The sequence below is a fragment of the Salmo salar genome, chromosome 11 (genome assembly GCF_965601325.2).
Source record: "Salmo salar chromosome 11, fSalSal1, whole genome shotgun sequence".
Classification (NCBI taxonomy): Eukaryota; Metazoa; Chordata; class Actinopteri; order Salmoniformes; family Salmonidae; genus Salmo; species Salmo salar.
The window spans coordinates 23,102,501-23,122,661 of NC_138301.1; the positions used below are offsets into that span (position 1 = coordinate 23,102,501).

General features: G+C 45.4%; 1 non-coding gene across 1 annotated transcript; it reads left to right on the forward strand.

Moving 5' to 3' along the window:
• The first annotated feature begins 1,118 nt into the window (after nucleotides 1–1,118).
• On the forward strand, nucleotides 1,119–1,194 carry trnaa-ugc (transfer RNA alanine (anticodon UGC)). Its single transcript has one exon. It is a non-coding gene; the product is annotated as a tRNA-Ala (tRNA).
• The last annotated feature ends 18,967 nt before the right edge of the window (nucleotides 1,195–20,161 follow it).

The window sequence follows — 20,161 nt, forward strand, 5'->3', positions numbered from 1 at the left end:
ACATCTCAACATCTTTGCTCCATGAACTCCTTACTGGCTCTCAAACCGTTGCTGCCTCTTTTTGATTCCTCCTTTCCTTTGATGTATTTGTTGTGCTGTTGGTTTCCATTCATGTCTGAGATGACAGGTTTAATTATCCTGAACGATACAGAGCTCTGATTGGCAGACCTACTACATGAACTCAGGTTAGGGTTAGGTTAGGAGAGTATCTGTGTGTGTGTGTGTGTGTGTGTGTGTGTGTGTGTGTGTGTGTGTGTGTGTGTGTGTGTGTGTGTGTGTGTGTGTGTGTGTGTGTGTGTGTGTGTGTGTGTGTGTGTGTGTGTGTGTGTGTGTGTGTGTGTGTGTGTGTGTGTGTGTGTGTGTGTGTGTGTGTGTGTGTGTGTGTGTGTGTGTGTGTGTGTGTGTGTGTGTGTGTGTGTGTGTGTGTGTGCGCGCATGTGCATGTGTGTGTGAGAGCCCAGCTGACTGAGAGGTATGTGTGTATGCATGCAAGAATCTGTGTCTTCGTGCGTACGGGAATGCGTATGTGTACGCATACAGTATGCATATTATTCCATTCGCTGTTGATTAGGTGCAGTGATGTGAGTGTGTGACAGGCTCATATGATCAAACGCTGGGGAGTGAAACCGTACAGGGCTGTGGAGTGAAACCGTACAGGGCTGTGGAGTGAAACCGTACAGGGAGCAGAGGGGAGAGCTGACTTGGCAGTCAGACTGGGTGAGAGAAGCCGTTCCCTCTGTGTGTGCCTGTCCAAGGCTAGCTGTAATACAGTCTGGATGCTGTGGTCACATCCAAAGCCCAGACTTTCTGCTGTATTAATCACCGTCCACAAGGTCTGATTTCTTGGCCTGCTGCTCTGAGGCTTAGGCCTTGACACCTGACTCTCGTCTCTGTCTCCTGTTTGCCTCGTGCCTGTTAACAGGCTTTCACACTGTATGTGTTTTTATCAGATGTGTGTGTGCATGAGAGAGAGACCTCTCTGTGTGTGTACAGTATGTGTGAACTCTGTGATAGACAGGCATGATAAAGGTCATGAGGGCCACACATGGACACACAGTCCTCTAGGGTCTCTGACTCATATAGATGGGCAGCGTAGCAGAGGAAACACACCCTTATTTGGTCCCGTGTGGCTCAGTTGGTAGAGCATGGTGTTTGCAACGCCAGGGTTGTGGGTTCGATTCCCACGGGGGACCAGTACGGAGAAAAAAAATGTATGCATTCACTCTGGATAAGAGCGTCTGCTAAATGACTAAAATGTAAATGTAAATCACATTACACCGCGTTCTCTGAGTGTGAGTGTATGTGTGTGTTGGTGCAGAGTCACCTGCTTAAACAAAACCCTGTCCCTCTGTTCAGAACGTAACAGGCTCAGTTCCCCAAACCTTTTCAACCATTTTACAAACCTATGGGTGGTGAGAGAGAGTCTGAGAAACAAAAGCATCAGGTGGTCTTACTGCTTGGCTGTCAAACAGAGTTAGTAAAGCAGTCTGTAGTAAAAGAGAGAAAGGCCAGCCTGGTCCTGAGTGGCCACAGAGGTAACGTTTCAGATGCACTTAGAGACACAGGCCCCTAACTTCCCATCTATCCGTTTAACTTTTTACTGCCCCTCTCTTTATGGGCACCATGGGGCTCCAGCGACCAGGGACAACGATGAAGAGTTTGTGTGTGTGTGTGTGTGTGTGTGTGTGTGTGTGTGTGTGTGTGTGTGTGTGTGTGTGTGTGTGTGTGTGTGTGTGTGTGTGTGTGTGTGTGTGTGTGTGTGTGTGTGTGTGTGTGTGTGTGTGTGTGTGTGTGTGTGTGTGTGTGTGTGTGTGTGTCAGAGTCATTCCCTTGTGTCTTCCCATGTTGTGTCTAACAGACATGTGGATTCCATCTACCAATAGGTGCCCTTCTATGTGATGCATTGGAAAACCTCCCTGGTCTTTCTGGTTGAATCTGTGTTTGAAATTCACTGCTCGGCAGAGGGACCTTACAGATAATTGTATGTGGGGCGTATAGAAATGAGGTAGTCATTCAAAAATCATTTTAAACACAGAGTGATTCCATGCAACTTATGATGTGACTTGTTAAGCACTTGTTTACTCCTTAACTTCTTTAGGCTTGCCATAACAAAGGAGTTGAATACTTTTTGACTCAAGACATTTCAGATTTGTCAACATTTCTAAAAACAAAATGAGGTATTGTGAGGTATTGTGTGTAGGCCATTATGAGGTATTGTGTGTAGGCAAATGACACTCAATCTCAATGTAATCCATTTTAAATTCAGGCTGTAACACAACAAAATGTGGAAAAAGTCAAGGGGTGTGAATACTTTCTGAATGCACTGTACATAACCAACATTTTTGGTTGGATTTTACCTTTCAAGAAAGCAATTCCATTTGATTTGTTCATGTAATTGGATTAACGGAATTACTAGCAGAATTCACTGGCCGAGCCCAACCTCGTGTGGTGCACTGAAACACCTGGAGATGTCCTCATTCTCTCCCAATATATATACTGAGTGTACAAAACATTAGGAACACCTATCTAATATTGAGTTGCACCCCCTTTTGCCCTCAGAACAGCCTCAATACAAGGTGTCAAAAGCGTTCCACAGGGATGCTGGCCCATGTTAACGCCAATGCTTCCTACAGTTGTGTCAAGTTGGCTAGATGTCCTTAGGGTGGTGGACCATTCTTGATACACACAGGAAACTGTTGAGCGTGAAAAACCCAGCAACATTGCATTTCTTGACACACTCAAACCGGTGTGTTTGGCTCCTACTACCATACCACCTGCATCTACTACCAAACTACCAAAGGCACTTACATCTTTTGTCTTGCCCATTCACCCTCTGAATGGCACACACACACAATCCATGTCTCAGTTGTCTCAAGGCTTAAAAATCCTTCTTCAACCTGTCTCCGCCCCTTCGTCTACACTGATTGAAGTGGCTGTAACAGGTGACATCAATAAGGGATCATGGCTTTCACCTGGATTCACCTGGTCAGTCTGTCATGGAAAGAGCAGGTGTTCCTAATGTTTGGGCACTCAGTGTAGAGACAGACAGCTGACTGTAGCCAGACTCTCAGACAGTATATCCTTCCTCAGCAGTTTGACTGTATCGTAAAGAATTACAGCTGTGTCCATGGGAGATGTGTAAACTTTGTTGTAAACTTTTATATGCCCCAGTGTGTGAAGCTACAGGGACGAGCCATGCCAAAGAAGGAGGCTTTGCCACATACAGCCCCATATGGCTCTAACCATATTGGCGGCCATATTGGAAATAAAATGTTTGTTTGACTTTTGACCCCTCCAGCCTCCCTGCCGACTGTCTTTGTTTTCCACTGGGCTTGTTCCCAGGAATGAAAACAGTACAATTATTTAATAGAAATTGTCAAGTTTAAGGGCTAATGCATTTAACAAGCTAATGTCATTTAAGGGAACTGTAAATGAAATCAGAGCTGGATTCCTTTCGTATGCGCGGGTCAGAATGGCATTGAGAAACCACTGTGAAAACAAATGTGCCGATTTGCTGTTCTGGTGCTGGGATCCTCTGTAAGACTATGGTGGGTGTGAATGTGTGTGTGTGTGTGTGTGTGTGTGTGTGTGTGTGTGTGTGTGTGTGTGTGTGTGTGTGTGTGTGTGTGTGTGTGTGATTTTACCTGTGGGTTGGCAGTGCCACCATAATGATCCTGATTCCATCCCCAAAGGCCAGCCTGTCTGTACTGTCATTACACCCCTGTCTCTCTCACACGGGACTTTTTCTCTAAGTGCCTGTGTTTCTGGGGGGGGGGGTCTGGCAGTGTGACGCAGCAAGGGGGTTTGTCTTGGCGGTGGCTCCAGAGCTATGGGGTGCAGATGTTCACGATCTGTGTGTGTTTCCCAATTAAAGCATTAATCTAAATCAACCCAAATGATCGCACATGGAGTGAGGACGCCCAGAGAGCTAACTCACTCTCTGCTTTTTCTGTTTCTCTCTCTCTCTGTCTTTTTCTCTTTCTCTCTCTCTCTCTCTCTCTCTCTCTCTCTCTCTCTCTCTCTCTGTCTTTTTCTCTTTCTCTCTCTCTCTCTCTCTGTCTTTTTCTCTTTCTCTCTCTCTCTCTCTCTCTCTCTCTGTCTTTTTCTCTTTCTCTCTCTCTCTCTGTCTTTTTCTCTTTCTCTCTCTCTCTCTCTCTCTCTCTCTCTCTCTCTCTCTCTCTCTGTCTTTTTCTCTTTCTCTCTCTCTCTCTCTGTCTTTTTCTCTTTCTCTCTCTCTCTCTCTCTCTCTCTCTCTCTCTCTCTCTCTGTCTTTTTCTCTTTCTCTCTCTCTCTCTCTCTCTCTGTCTTTTTCTCTTTCTCTCTCTCTCTCTCTCTCTCTCTCTCTCTCTCTCTTTCTCTCCCTCTCTCCCTCCCTCCCTCCCTGATTACTCACCCAGTATTCGTCCACCAGGCATCATAGGAGCCAAATGATAAATGTGGAAAATGTGAATGTGAAGAGGAAGACAATGGTCAAATTAGTCTCAACTCCTCCTCACTACGTCCCCCCCATTAAATTGTTCCACCATTTTCTCAGTTTCAAAAGTGTTTTTTCCCTCTTGAGCCATTATGATGGTAGCAATGCATATAGGAGACATCATCAACTTCAGTGAATTCACATTACTCCTCCTAGCTGACCCTATGACACAAAGGGGACAAAAGATGGAGGGAGATGAAGAGAGAGTCATTTCCTTTACGTCCACCTAATGAAAACATCAAAACATTATCTTGGTTCGCTGGTCCTAAACACACACACACACACACACACACACAGACAGACAGACAGACAGACAGACAGACAGCGACAGACAGACAGACAGACAGACAGACAGACAGACAGACAGACAGACAGACAGACAGACAGACAGACAGACAGACAGACAGACAGACAGACAGACAGACAGACACACAGACAGACAGACAGACACACAGACACCACACACACACACACACACACACACACACACACACACACACACACACACACACACACACACACACACACACACACACACACACACACACACACACACACACACACACACACACACACACACACACACACACACACACACACACACACACACACACACACACACACACACACACACACACACACACACACATTGCACGCTTCAAAAATATGTGCACATACACACACTTCCAGACACTAAACATCCTGCTGTGGCTGACAGTAACTCTTCATGTGTACAAACAGATGTCTGGACCAGGCAGGACGGGGCTGAGGAGAGGAGAGGCACACCTGCACAGGTCAGCAAGTTCAAACTCTGAGACAGGCCAATGGCCACACACACACACACACACATCCATGCAGATACACGCACACACGTGCAGACACACACATCTCTTTCTCTAAACACATGTAGCTATCCCAGTCTATTAATAGAGGTAGGCAGTCCTTAACAAAGGCCAGATAAAGAGAAATAAACAGTGAAGATGAAGTCCTCTGGCAGGGATGAGCCCCATCTGGACACCCATGCAGCATTAAGGAGGAAGATATCAGTGGGCTGTGTGTGTGTGTGTGTGTGCGTGCGTGCGTGCGTGCGTGCGTGCGTGCGTGCGTCCGTCCGTCCGTCCAGGCGTGAGGTTGTGTGTCTGTGTAGCATTGAGTCACACAGTAGCTGGTTTAGAATGTGCAAATTCTTTCCATGTCTAAAGGGCCCTGGGAATGTGATTTTCTTTGGTATCCCCAAGTTCACATGTATGTGGGATACTCCACAACATGGCTTTACTGCTAGTGCAACAGTGCCATAGTTCTGTACTGGTTAAGGTTTAGAGGGAAAGATGTAGTGTACAAGGTCTCCCTTGGAGAGAGATAAGAGTCATTCATTCTGAAGGGAGAGAGGGAGGAAAGGATGGAACGGGACCAAGGCGCAGCGTGTGTAGAGTTCCTCATCTTTATTCCAAAGCGAAACTTCAAGCATAAACAAATAAATCAAATAAACGAACAACTAAACATGACTACATGGTACACAGGCACAAACACGAAACAATATCCCACAAACACAGGTGGGAAAAATAGCTACTTAAATATGATCCCCAATTAGAGACAACGATTACCAGCTGCCTCTAATTGGGAATCATACAAAACACCAACCTAGAAAATATAAACTAGAACACAACATAGAAATATTAAACTAGACTACCCCCTAGTCACGACCTGACCTACTACACCATAGAGAAACAAGGGCTCTCTATGGTCAGGGCGTGACATCCTGGACTGACTGGGAGAGCAGGAAGTTCACTACATGGTGAAGGTCGATACACACATTAATAACCTCCCTAAGGTCATAAAGCACCTGTCCCCAGGGTGTGTTTGTGTATGTGTTTGTGTGTGTTTGTGTGTGCGCATGCATGCATCATTGTTTTTAAACAAGCGGTTTTAGTGAAGCCCATGACTTCTTTAGTTTGCAATTTGTGCTTGTGTCTCTTCCTTGATAAACATGTTTGATTTGAATTAGCACTCTGCCTGAAGTAAGTGTCCAGCTGTCCCCACATGTTAAAGATGATGGATCTCTCTGCTGTTTGGATGTATATGTCGCCGGGCTCGAGCAGCTGTTGGTGCTGCCTGAATGACCATTCAAATGTACTGTATCTAGTAATTTACAGAATAATCTCAATTATGGCTCACATCTTTTGTTTGGTCTTAGCTATCTTCATTATGGTTACTGTCAAATTGTAATTCTGCATTCCATTTAATTTCTAAAGTGAATGTGAAGTAAACTGGATTTACCCTAACCATGCCTGAAAATAATGATCATTTTTTCGCTGTATTTTACCTACCAAAGAAAGTAAACATTTGCCACGTTCAAATTCAGAATTCTCTAAATTATTTTGATGCAATCAATACTTTGATGAACAATATCATTTTCAGTGATTTTCTGAGGTGTAATGGAGATATCCCCCAGAAGTCTTAAGTCAGTGTTGACCCTCATGCAGCTCATGTGGAAGACAATGGAACACACACACACTCTCCATAATTTGGCGGGTCCAGTGTAAACAACGACGGAAGGATTTTATTTTCCTCCGTCTCTCCAGTGTTCGGTAAAACTTTTACACTCTTCCTCACCCATCCCTCTATTCTCTCCCTTTTTCAGCGAGCGAGAAATGCAACATTTTAACAGTTGTTTGTTGTCCCGTTTTCTGGCCGTAGCGGTCTAGTTAAACATTTCATCCCATCATCAGATGTCAACAGGTTTTATGGGGAGAGCCAACTGCTCTCTAAAGCCGTCTATTCTCCCACACCCACTATCCTCTCTACCCCTGATCCAAAGGGCTGAATTTATGGGCAACGTCGCAGCTCAAATTAATTGCATGGACACCACACATATTTACAACAAAGTTCAGGTTTTCTGCCTCCGAGTCTTTTTGTACCCAGACAAGTTCATCATCATAAGGAGTGCTGCCTCAGTTCTGTTTGGGTAACACAGACGTGTTTATGGTGCTTAATGGCTCCAGGCATGGACTTGATGTGATACTTCTGAAAATGTACCTGCTGATTTTCTTAACATAGTTATTTGTGTGATTTTCAGGTCAACCCCTTTTACAAAATCTCTGGTGAAATGCTTTGTATTTATTACTGTGACAATGAATATTACAAAATTATAATTAATGATGATGATAATGGAATTTCCTCATAAGGGTTTCCTTTATTGTAATTAATTAAAACAACCAACATTAATCATGAAAACATTAGAAAATAAGTAAATTAATGAGTGTGGTCATTAGTTTCATAAATAACATTGGTATGGAAGTTTAAATGGTACCAAACTAATGGTCTGTTTATACCTGTGTTAACAAGCCACAGGATCAAGTTAACATTTTTGAGATGTATTTATTTCTCTGGCATAAATAAATGTTATTTGATGGGTGAGTAAGGTGCCTGTTTCTACACTACCCTTCCAATGAGTACCCATTCTCTGATCTGTACCCCTGTGTAAGGCATTTAACCCCTTGTCTCAGAACCTCATTTTACTCCCATCTCTATGGCTTTATAAACATGCCAGTGGATTGGCATTGTGCTCCACCATCTAACCACCTGCGTATGCCATCTAATGATAGGGTATCTTTATGCATATGACCGTGAGGACATAGTGTGGTCAGACACCTGATACCTTTAATCATCCTGTCATTGTCTCCAAAGTGGCGTAGCTTTATTTAGCCGTATAGCTACAGGTAATTGCTACCTCACTAGCTTAATTATGAACACAGGGTTTTGTCATTCAAAAAAAGATTCTGAAAAGCAAAACACATTGTGAAAGAGATTAACAAAACGACAGAAATCAAGAAAAGAAAGAAATAGAAAGAGAAAGAAAGAACATGTGCACTCAGGTTCTGCATCCCATAAGTTGTGTTTTTTTCTCTGTACAGGCCGAATGTCAGCCTGAGCTTTGCAGTGTAGTCGGCGGACATTTTTCTCTGTCAGGCAGCAGGAGTCGGTACAGCGGAGCCAGCTGCCGGGGCTCAGCCTGGCCTCTAATTAAAACAGTGGAAAATGAGATAACTCCACAGATCCATCATGGCCGCCGCTGGCCGTCAGTGCGCTCGGGGGCTGCCACCCACCCACTGTTTACACCAGTGCGACTCAGCCCCTCTGCCCCCCGGGTGTTTTTAGAGTCCCAGCCTGATTTCTCTAATGGGTCGAGAGGTTTTTCACCTCGCCCACCCTTGCATCGCCCCCCTCCCCCCTTCCATACTCCTTCCCCCTCCTTCGAGTGTTCCTGATGAGGTTGACAGAGGCGTGGGGTGGCAGGGTTCCACCCTACTCCCCCTCTCCTCCCCCCCTCTCGTTTCCCACCCACTCTGCCTCGTTAGGCCTTCATTTATTAGGCTCTAATGGAAGCTGGGAGTGCTGTGATGTCATGTGCTGGCACAAAGAGAGAACAGCTTCTCTCTATATCTCTCCCGCTTTCCTTCGCTCTCTCTCCATCTTCCCCTTTCTGACCCTCCTATTCTCTCACTCCGACTCCCTTTCTCTCTTTCATCTCTGACATGAGCACCTCCATCTGGTGGTTGTTGGAGGTGGGTTGAAGGCCAGCTGTTCACAAAGACACTACAGAGAAGGGGTATCAGAGCGAGTATAGGGGTGCAAACATCTCATTGACGTAGATTCATTGTGTCTCCCATAGCCCTCCAGCAAGGTCGGGCTGATGGAGGAGGATGTTGGTCTCCAACATACCGTGGTCAGCCCACCGTTTATGGACAGAGGTTTGGAACGTGCTCTGCACCCCTCACAACGGCCTGATATTTTGACAGCTGCCATTTAAAACAGAATAAAATGGCAGCGATTAAAATCAGAGAATAGCTGTGTTCTTTCTTGGTGAATAACGGCAGAGTGTTAGCAGAGATCCTGGGTTTCCCATACCAGGTCCACTAATGATCATAAGGCCTCATCCACAGCCAGCCAACACATAGGATAGGAATTCAGCTGCTACATCTGGCTTTTTGTGAGAGGCCCAGAACACATGCAGAGGCTGCAGACTGGATAGGGAGAGGAGAATAGTGTTTTCATCTGATGGAATACAGTAGCACATTTCTGTACCATAGAGAGAGAAACCCTATCATCATCTACACCAGTGCAGTAGATAAGCTACAGCATCCCCTAGAGAGAAGGACCTTACAGAGTGCAGTAACCCTTCAGAAGTCACAGTATCACTGCAGTGAGGGCGCTTACAGTCATACAGAAGTGGAGCCATGGGGAGCACCATTAACCTCTCCCCAGGCCAGAGCTCACAGAGCTGGGGTCTCTCTTTCCCACGGTGGGGGGCCTGACCTGGAGGTCCTCTGTCTCTCCACAGGGAGGTGTCCTCATGTAAACATACTGGGGGATTATCACCCCCTCCCCAACACCCCCCTCTAGCCTGATATGGTACAGTCAAGTAGAGTGACTCCCCAGAACGGAATATCATACGCCAGCTCCTCTGCGCTCACATAGGGCTGCATCTCAATACTGTAAACTGGCTTCCTCTACATTCTAGATATATATTACATGATTTCTATGTTTATGAGAATACACTTTCCCATCCCTCAGATGACTCATGACTAAAATACACCTTTATGCCTTGAGCACTAACTAGATGAAGTGGGATTACAGAGGGAGTCAAACCCCAGCTCCAGTCCCAATGACAGGACCTCTCCGGAGTGTTCCACAGGGGCCACACACTGACACAACTGATGGGCTTCAGAAAACACAATCACTCACTATGGTTAAACATCACCTGGGGCCTCATTGATCAGAATCCACCAGTGTCTGTCTTGTAACTCAATCACTATGTTTCCTCCAACTCCAGAGGCCTGCATGGTGCATTGAAGCAGGGCATCAGTGTATCGTCTGACAGTGTACAATTTAGAAATCAAGTGGGGATCATTACACCACCACCCTCTCGGGTCCCTCCGTACCAAACACTCAGTCAGACGTCAACACATCTTCAATTACTCTACAATTAGCACAATGGGCCTCATTGCGGGGCGGTCGCACTGTGCGGCTTTCTCTAAAAGAGGGCTCACTAGATTGGGCTTTTGATTTCTCCGAGATGACAAGTCATCCATCGAAGTGAGCACTCATCCCCCTCCTTCTTCTGGCTCTCACTCCATCACTGTGCTTTCTCTTTGTCTTTATCTTTCTCTCTTCACTTTCTTCCTCACTCTCTCCCCTCTCACTTGTTTTTTCTCTTACTTGCTCTCACACATCTCTCTCCCTTTCTCCCCTCACTCTCTCCCTTTCTTTCTTCCCTCTCTCTCTCTCTCTCTCTCTCTCTCTCTACCCCCTCTGTTTCTCTCTCTCTCTGTCCCTCTGTCCCTCTCTCCCCCTCCTGTCAGTCTCAGTCAGGATGAATAAAGGTCAGTGTGAGAGTGGGAGAGTAAAGGAGGAGGAGAGTAAATAGAGGAGAGAGATCAAGAGCGTTTCACACCAGGCATAAATATTTGTAAGAATGTGGCTGGAACACGTGGAACACACATGGAGCTAAGAGGGCTGAGGTCACTGCCACAATCACTATGTTTTACACACACACACACACACACACACACACACACACACACACACACACACACACACACACACACCACACACACACACACACACACACACACACACACACACACACACACACACACACACACACACACACACACACACAAACTGGCATGCGTGAAAGCATACACGCACACACGCACACATATACACAACAACATGATATTGTAGTAATACAGTATAATGACAAAGGTATTGTCTGACACCATCACCACTAAATTCTTTTTTCATTAATCTTTCTCAGAGATAAAATTCTGTCTGAAAATAGACTGGTGTAAGTCTGGTATATACAGCAAGTGCTTTCCAATGTGAAATGCGTTTTTAATTCAACCGTTCTGCTCAGCGAACCTTTGAAGGGAAGAAGTGAAACATTTCCCTGTAATGTCTCAGAGAGCTGAGACTGAAGTGTGTGTTTTTATAAAGTTGTTTAAACATTGCTGCATTAACACACTGAAGCACTCAGCCTTACTAAGAGGAACGTTCAAAATCCTCTCCACCTGTTCTAACCTCTGGAGAAATACCTAGGTGTTGTTTCTTTAGAGTCCAGGTGACGATGAAGACTGGGTCCAGATATTATTTACAAAATCTAGGTTTAATAATAAAAAAAGAATGGAACAAATTTGGACCTCTAACTTGTTGCAAAATAATAATTTGGCCAATAGCAAGTTACCTTGACTCGAATAAAAAGGTTAAGCACCTCAAACACGGGGCAAAACCTGCATGAACTCACATGTCTGTGTATGGCAGAGCTTTAGTAACAGCATGTTATGAAGCAGCTCACCTGAATGAGAAGACCACAAGCATCCTAAAAAGGCCATAACCTGACATGGAACATTCACACAGTTCAACAGGTACATTTTCAGTGAACACTTCTAATACACTAACAGCAATGCACACTTTACATTACAATGGTCATATTAACATGTTAATGAAAACAAAGGTATAATTTGCATTAACATTAGTGTTTATAATACACTTCGTAAACACCTCTGAAATGGAAGAAACCACTAGAGGCATGCAACCTAGGGCTTCTAGGGCAATTCAGAAGGCTGATCGAGGACCTTTACTGAAGATTAGTGTGTATTATTGTCAACTGTTAGATACTACTGCACCGTTGGAGCTAGGAACACAAGCTTTTGGCTACACTCACAATAACATCTGCTAAATAATTGTTTGTATGTGACCAATGAAATTGGATTTGATTTGATTTGTTTGTTTTCTATAATTGTGTTTTGCTTTTCGTGTATTGATGTTAATATTGATGTGTATATTGATGTGTATTGATGTATATTGATGTGTGTTGATGTGTATATTGATGTGTATTGATGTGTATATTGATGTGTATATTGATGTGTATATTGATGTGTGTTGATGTGTGTTGATGTGTATATTGATGTTAATATTGACGTGTATATTGATGTGTATATTGATGTGTATATTGATGTGTGTTGATGTGTATATTGATGTGTATATTGATGTTAATATTGACGTGTATATTGATGTGTATATTGATGTGTGTTGATGTGCATATTGATGTGTATATTGATGTGTATATTGATGTTAATATTGACGTGTATATTGATGTGTATATTGATGTGTATATTGATGTGTGTTGATGTGTATATTGATGTGTATATTGATGTGTATATTGATGTGTATATTGATGTTAATATTGATGTGTATATTGATGTGTATATTGATGTTAATATGGATGTGTATATTGATGTTAATATTGATGTGTATATTGATGTGTATATTGATGTGTGTTGATGTGCATACAGGGCGCATATGTGAAAGAGACCTTGGTCTCAGCATGACTCCCTGTTAAAATAAAGTTGAAATGAAATAAATAAACCCTGTGGTATAAAGCCTTGAACGCGATAGTGTGTGCTCACCTAGGAGCTGGTTCACAGGGGAGTTGGTGAGTAGCCTAGCGGGTTGGTATAACAAACAAAGACTAAACAATGCTAAACATGTGTAAGTAAATGATAATGATAACCAGACTCTGGCGTTTGTTATTTTACATGGTATAATAAAGCATATTTGAAGGGACTAGCGATAGCATAGTTAGGTTAGCAAAATACCCTAATCAACATTTTTTTATTTAACTAGGCAAGTCAGTTAAGAACAAATTCTTATTTACAATGACGGTCTACCAGGGAACAGTGGGTTAACTGCCTTGTTGAGGGGCAGAACAACTGATTTTTACCTTGTTAGCTAGGGGATTCAATCCAGCAATCTTTCGGTTACTGACCCAACACTCTAACCACTAGGCTACCTATCACCCCCAACAATGTTTGTACCAAACGATCAGTCTGTGTGGGGAGAAATGGAGGGAAATGTCCAACATGACGTAGGCCTAGCCTTTCCACTCCTCTCTAAATAGCTAGATGCCCGAAAATAGAAAGATTCCCTTGAAGTCCATACAAGTCAGAACGTTGAATAAACTGTCATTTGATTTGAACTTATTCTGCTGGTTGTCCACTTGGTTGATCCTATTGAAGTTGGAAATTTGAGACAAAATATTAATTAAAATGCTGGTGGGCCTAGTCCTACTGATGGTTTTGTTTCTGTCAACTAAGGCATGTGCACAATATGTAAATATGCAGATGATGGTTAACATTAGCAGGTCTCGTGCACGTGTTTACATAGTGTGCGCATGCCTCAGGTGATAGAAACCAAAGATGGTGGATAATTGAAGATAGTTCACTCAGGCCGTTCAGTTATGGTCTACTTAAGGGGGTGGCTCTCCCATAGTCACCATGCGATAGCAGCTGGCTCTGGTCTACTTAGTTCCTTGACTGTAATGTAGCCAGAAAAAATGTGGGAAGTCTCCTCTTCCATCTCTGTTAGAAACAAACCTGCCACAAGCGTTTTTGAAAGTCGGTTAATTTTGTCTTAAATGTCCAACCAAGTGGACAATCAGCAGAGGAAGTTCAAATGACAATGTATTGACAATGTTTTCAACATTATTAGGAAAAATACAATGTGTTAACTGACAACCTAATCTCAGCAAGCTAGCTGGCTAGCTGGCTATACGATGTGCAAGTGACATCATCCTACCTCATACTTTCGGGTCCTATTATATTATCAGATTGTCTCTATCTGAGGTACTACTGTAACAAGTAGCAGGTTCATCTGATAAATCCATTGACTTTGCCTCACATATTCCACATTTTGCAAAAATGTAAAATGCTTAATAATTTGCAGGACAATAACACGTTAGATGATTTGGGGTGTTCCAGTATTACACTTTCTCACTGTGACAGTGCTCCTACTTGAAGACATGTTCAAGAGGTAGTCATCGGCTTCTGTCATCAGCTCTCTTGTTCAGTCAGAATGTCAGATGATTGAGGATGAAACACAGCAGGTCACTATCACCTGGTCTCAGTCCCTTTACTCCCCTCCCCTCCCCTCTCTTCTCCTCTCTTCTCTTCTCTTCTCCTATCGTCATTGTAAATAAGAATTTGTTCTTAACTGATTTACCTGGTTAAATAAAAAATAAACAAATTTAGACTTACCCATTGACCAAGTGATTTCACAGTGCAGCAGAGCTCTGATAGGTGGATAGATGGGAGAGGGAATGTTGATACCAACATGGAGGTGTTGACAGAATGATAAGGCCATATCTCTGGATGATAAAGTGATGGAACCTCCTCACCCTCCTCAGAGGTGTGTCTGAATGATGGAGGGATGGAGAGATGGATGAGCAGTAGTGGGTTAGAGGGGTGGAGGAGAGAAGATGGCATGATGGGGTGAAGGCTGGGTTGCAGAGAATCTGAAGTGATGGATTGGAGGGTGGTGGGGGGGATTAAGAGCAGTGTAGATGTGGAGAAGTGTGAGCGTGCTTTTCACAGCTCTTCACCGCTACAGAGCTGAGCATCAGAGCATCACCACTGCCTTAAAAGGAGGGGAACATCCGCCAGACACACTGAGACCTGCCAGAGGGTAAATTCTCTCTCTTCTCTCTCCTTCTTACCTCTCTCTCTCTCTCTCTGTCCCCTTTTATCCCTGTTTCTCTATTTATCATATCTGCCTTCTTCCCTCGTACTCCTCTCCTCTCTGCTCTCCTCTCTCTTCTTTCTCTCTCTTCCCCCTCTCCTCCCTTCACCCCCCCTCTCTCTCCCCCTCCCTCCCTCCCTCCCTCCCTTGCACTCCCTCCCTCTCCTGCTGTCTCCCATCAGAAAGCTGACACATGCTGTTCCCCAGAAAAGAAGCCAGTGTTTCCTGGAGGAGTGCATTAGACAGGACAGGTCTTCAGTCTAAAACACCTTGTACTCTACTCTACCCAGTCAGACAGAGCCACTATGCTTTGGGCACACTGAGTGAACTCTCCTCACCCTGCTCTCACTGCAATAACAGCTTACTTCTTTGACTGTTTCCCTTTTATGCCCTTACTGCAGGTAGATGTGTTAGAATTAGTCCTGGTAATGACTTAAACTCGCCACAAGGTGAATATTGCACATATTGTGGGTGCAGATAACCTGAGATTGGCCTAAAGGAAAGAGGAATTCAATAAATGAATGTTCTACCTCTCCAGAGGCCTCTGAGCTGTACAATAAAACGTCTGACAAGACAGAAGTTAGCTCCTGTTTATTTTGTCCATGGGGTTATACTTAGTTTTATGTCTTCCAGTAACACTGTGGGAGAGTTACCCAACACTGAAGACTAGCTAGTATAGTACAGGGTCTGTTTCTGACTGTGTTTTTCTGTTCTGCTTACTGGAATCTCTTTTCGAGGAGTCGGTCAAGGGACTAGCATCGCTTAGCCCTGTGCCCACTTCTAACCCCCCCACCACCACCATTACTGTTAGGCCTTAAATGGACTCTGGATTTTCTTCAGCTGGCCTGCTCGTAAACGGTCTGAGCAGAAAGTTGTAGTGTTTGTGGGTGTTGTTGTGGGAATAGGTTGTGCTGGGACAGTGGGTGGAAGGAAACGGCCTGTTTAGGGCTCAGGAACATAGGGGCAGCTGGATTTCAATACGTTACTGAGAGGGAGAGGGGGAATATCTAAGAAATCTCTCAGAAATATCTTCTCTCCACATTTCCTAGGCATTATCTCATGACACAGGGAATCATTGCACACACACACACACACACACACACACACACACACACACACACACACACACACACACACACACACACACACACACACACACACACACACACACACACACACACACACACACACACACACACACACACACACACACACATTCTCATCCCTTATCTCTGTATTTGGAGGGGTTAAAAGGCCATTACAACCCCCCTAGCCCCGCCCGCTCCCCCCACCCCCTCACCGCAGCCATTGGTGACCCCTAGTCAGTCCCCTGGTGAGAGGCTTCAAATGTTCTCTGTGGCGAGGGCTAATTGAGTGCAGTTGAGATAAGAGTGGTAACTGGCATTCTCCCAGGCAGACCTGAGCTCTGGGCTAATCTGTTGGCATGGAGGATAACGGGGATATGGAGGATAAGGAGGCCCAGGCAACACCAGGGGAACATGGGGTCATTTGTCAGCCCTCTCCCTGGCCTGTGGAAGGAATGTCAGAACCTCGTCAGCTAGAGATCAGCACAACAGGGAGGGGACAGGACTTTGTGTGTGTGTGTGTGTGTGTGTGTGTGTGTGTGTGTGTGTGTGTGTGTGTGTGTGTGTGTGTGTGTGTGTGTGTGTGTGTGTGTGTGTGTGTGTGTGTGTGTGTGTGTGTGTGTGTGTGTGTGTGTGTGTGTGTGTGTGTGCATCATTAACAGTAGTCATGAACACATAAACAGACTAGAGGGTGGCATGAGCCCCTCTACTGGCTGTAGGCTGCTGTCATAGCTATGTGTGATTGACTCAAACCACCAATATCTCTATATGTACTACTTCAGAACTCTTGAAACGTTATTGAGTGTGTGTGTGTGAATGTGGCCTACCTACTGTGTAGTGGGTGTAATAGAGACAGTAGCTACAGCTCTAGTCCCACTGAGTCAATGACTTTCGCTCCAAGGGAGTTCTTCATTTCTTCCTACTATTTGAGGCCTCCCTTCCTCCCTGCCTCTCTCCCTGCCTCCCTCCCTCCCTCCCTGCCTCCCTCCCTGCCTCTCTCCCTGCCTCTCTCCCTCCCTGCCTCCCTCCCTGCCTCCCTCCCTGCCTCTCTCCCTGCCTCCCTCCCTGCCTCCCTCCCTGCCTCTCTCCCTGCCTCCCTCCCTGCCTCCCTCCCTGCTTCCCTACCTCCCTGTGTGTTTTGCTGTGTTGTCAGTCAGTGTGTTGTTGTTGAGTGGTGCAGTGTGCTGTGGTCTGAGGGAGCTGTCACTACCAGTTGCTCTCTCTATCAGCTGTCATCACTCCTGGAACCTCTGAACTTCCCATTGAGAGGCACTTCTATTACAGCTAGATATACTGTATCTATTCAAATGTTCTGTACCGTTGCCACCTAATGAATATGTCCCTGTGCTGTTCTGGGAGTGTGACATCACCTCTGATGCAGCTGTGTAATACATTATAATATGGTTGCTGTGATGTCATCTTTGCCTCAGATTCACTTCCTTGTTTTCTCAACTGGAAGACCTCTGTCCTAGTGAGGCTGAATGAAACGCAGATGACAACAAGATAATAGGACCAACTGGCCTTGCTGTTTCTGAGGGGAGGAAAAACAGGTAACTATGATAATGTCTGTGTACCAGTCTCAGCCACTGTTTCCTTTGAAGGCTTGGTGGTGTTGTTTCAGTATGAATCTCATGCAACATTATTTTGTATTCCACAAAAAAATTTAAAGTTTAACATCCAGCAGTTGGACTCGTCAAAGTCTCTTATATCTGTTTTCACAAGAATGCATCCATAACTAAACCTTCTAAAACCTTCAAGTACTACAGAAGAGGAGAAACACTGTATACTTTGAGTTTTAATATGTACAGGGATTTTATATTTGATCAAGGCGTGTTCAGAGTTCCTTATGATATGTGAATTAGAGGCGCGTTCATGATTCCTCGGTCTGTGCTATGTGAGATTAGGGGTTGGGTTTAATGAACCCCGGGGGCCTGAGCTGGCCCTCTAATGGCCCAGTTTTATCATCCTACGACTTCCTGTAGTCTCCTCTCCTGGGAAAGCACAACGCTAGCCGGACAGAGCTCTGAGCTCTACTGGAGCTGGAATCCTCTGATAAAAGGCCTGGCCGGGGTTCACCCATTGCTGGGAACAGAGAGAGAGAGAGAGGGTGGGGGCGAGGGAGAGAGAGAGAAAGAAAGAAAGCTAGAGAGAGAGAGGGAGAGAAAGAGTGAATGAGAGGGAGGAATCACTACTCCTCCAGCTAACGCTCACACCACACTCTTAGAAAAAAGGGTTCCAAAAGGGCTCTTCAGCTGTCCCCATAGGAGAAGCCTTTTTTGTTACAGGGAGAACCCATTTCCGTTCCACATAGAACCCTTCCGGGTTCCATGTAGAACCCTCTGTGGAAAGGGTCCTACATAGAACCCAAAAGGGTTCTACCTGGAACCAAAAAGGATTCTTCAAAGGGTTATCCTATGGGGACAGCTGAATATCCATTTTAGGTTCTAGATATAACCTTTTTTCCTAAGAGTGTTCCTAACAGACATTATATAATGTGGACATCACATGATCTGTGACATGATTACCAGCATGAGACGGACTATAGGGAGGAGGTCAGAGAACTGGCAGTGTGGTACCAGGACAACAACCTCTCCCTCAACGTGAGAAAGACTAAGGAGCTGATTGTGGACTACAGGAAAAGGCAGGCAAACAGGCCCCCATTAACATCGACGGGGCTGTAGTGGAGCGGGTCGAGAGTTTCAAGTTCCTTGGTGTCCACATCACCAACGAACTATCATGGTCCAAACATACCAAGACAGTTGTGAAGAGAGCACGACAAAACCTTTTCCCACCATTGCTCCTGTCACGTCCTGGCCAGTATAAGGTTAATTGGTATTGTAGTTTGGCCAGGACGTGGCAGAGGGTATTTGTTTTATGTGGTTCGGGGTGGTGTTTTGGAAAATAGGGTGTTTGATTTAGTGTTTCCGGGTTTTTGGTTTATGGTCTGTGTGTATGTATTTCTATGTGTTATCTAGTTAGTTGTATGTCTATGTTTGGTTAATTGGGGTGGATTTCCAATTGAAGGCAGCTGTGTGGTGTTGCCTTTGATTGGAAGTCCTATATTAGTTGGGTGTGTTTGTTTGTCTAATTGTGGGAGATTGTCTTTGGATTTGCTGTGTTGCCTTCAAGGATGTCATTTTGTCGTTCGTTCTCTGTTGTTATTTTTGTGTTCATTTTGGATGGAATAAATGTTCAAAATGAACAACCGCATGCCTGCTGTGTTTTGGTCCATTTCTACCGACGACAACCGTGACAGAATCTCCCACCAACAAAGGACCAAGCAGCGGAAGAAGGCTGGCGAGGTAAGGGAGACCGGGAGGCACCCCCAATAATTTTTTAGGGGGGGGCACAAGGGGAGTTTTGCGGGGCAAGAATGGAGCCCCAGGCCAGCTCCCCGCACTAGCATGGAGGTGCGTGTTCGCAATCTGGTACGCCCAGTACCAGCACCACGCACCAGGAGTCTAGTGTGTCAACCCAGCCTCGCCAGTCAACAGTTGTCATCAGAGCTGCCCGCCAGTCAACAGTCGTCATCAGAGCTGCCCGCCAGTCAACAGTTGTCAGTGCTGCCCGCCAGTCAACAGTCGTCAGAGCTGCCCGCCAGTCAACAGTCGTCAGAGCTGCCCGCCAGTCAACAGTCGTCAGATCTGCCCGCCAGTCAACAGTCGTCAGATCTGCCCGCCAGTCAACAGTCGTCAGATCTGCCCGCCAGTCAACAGTCGTCAGTGCTGCCCGCCAGTCAACCGTCGTCAGAGCTGCCCGCCAGTCAACAGTCGTCAGAGCTGCCCGCCAGTCAACAGTCGTCAGAGCTGCCCGCCAGTCAACAGTCGTCAGAGCTGCCCGCCAGTCAACAGTCGTCAGAGCTGCCCGCCAGTCAACAGTCGTCAGAGCTGCCCGCCAGTCAACAGTCGTCAGAGCTGCCCGCCAGTCAACAGTCGCCAGAGAGGTCAGACTGCGCTGAACTGCCGGAGTGGCCAGACTGCGCTGAACTGCCGGAGTGGCCAGACTGCCCTGAACTGCCGGAGTG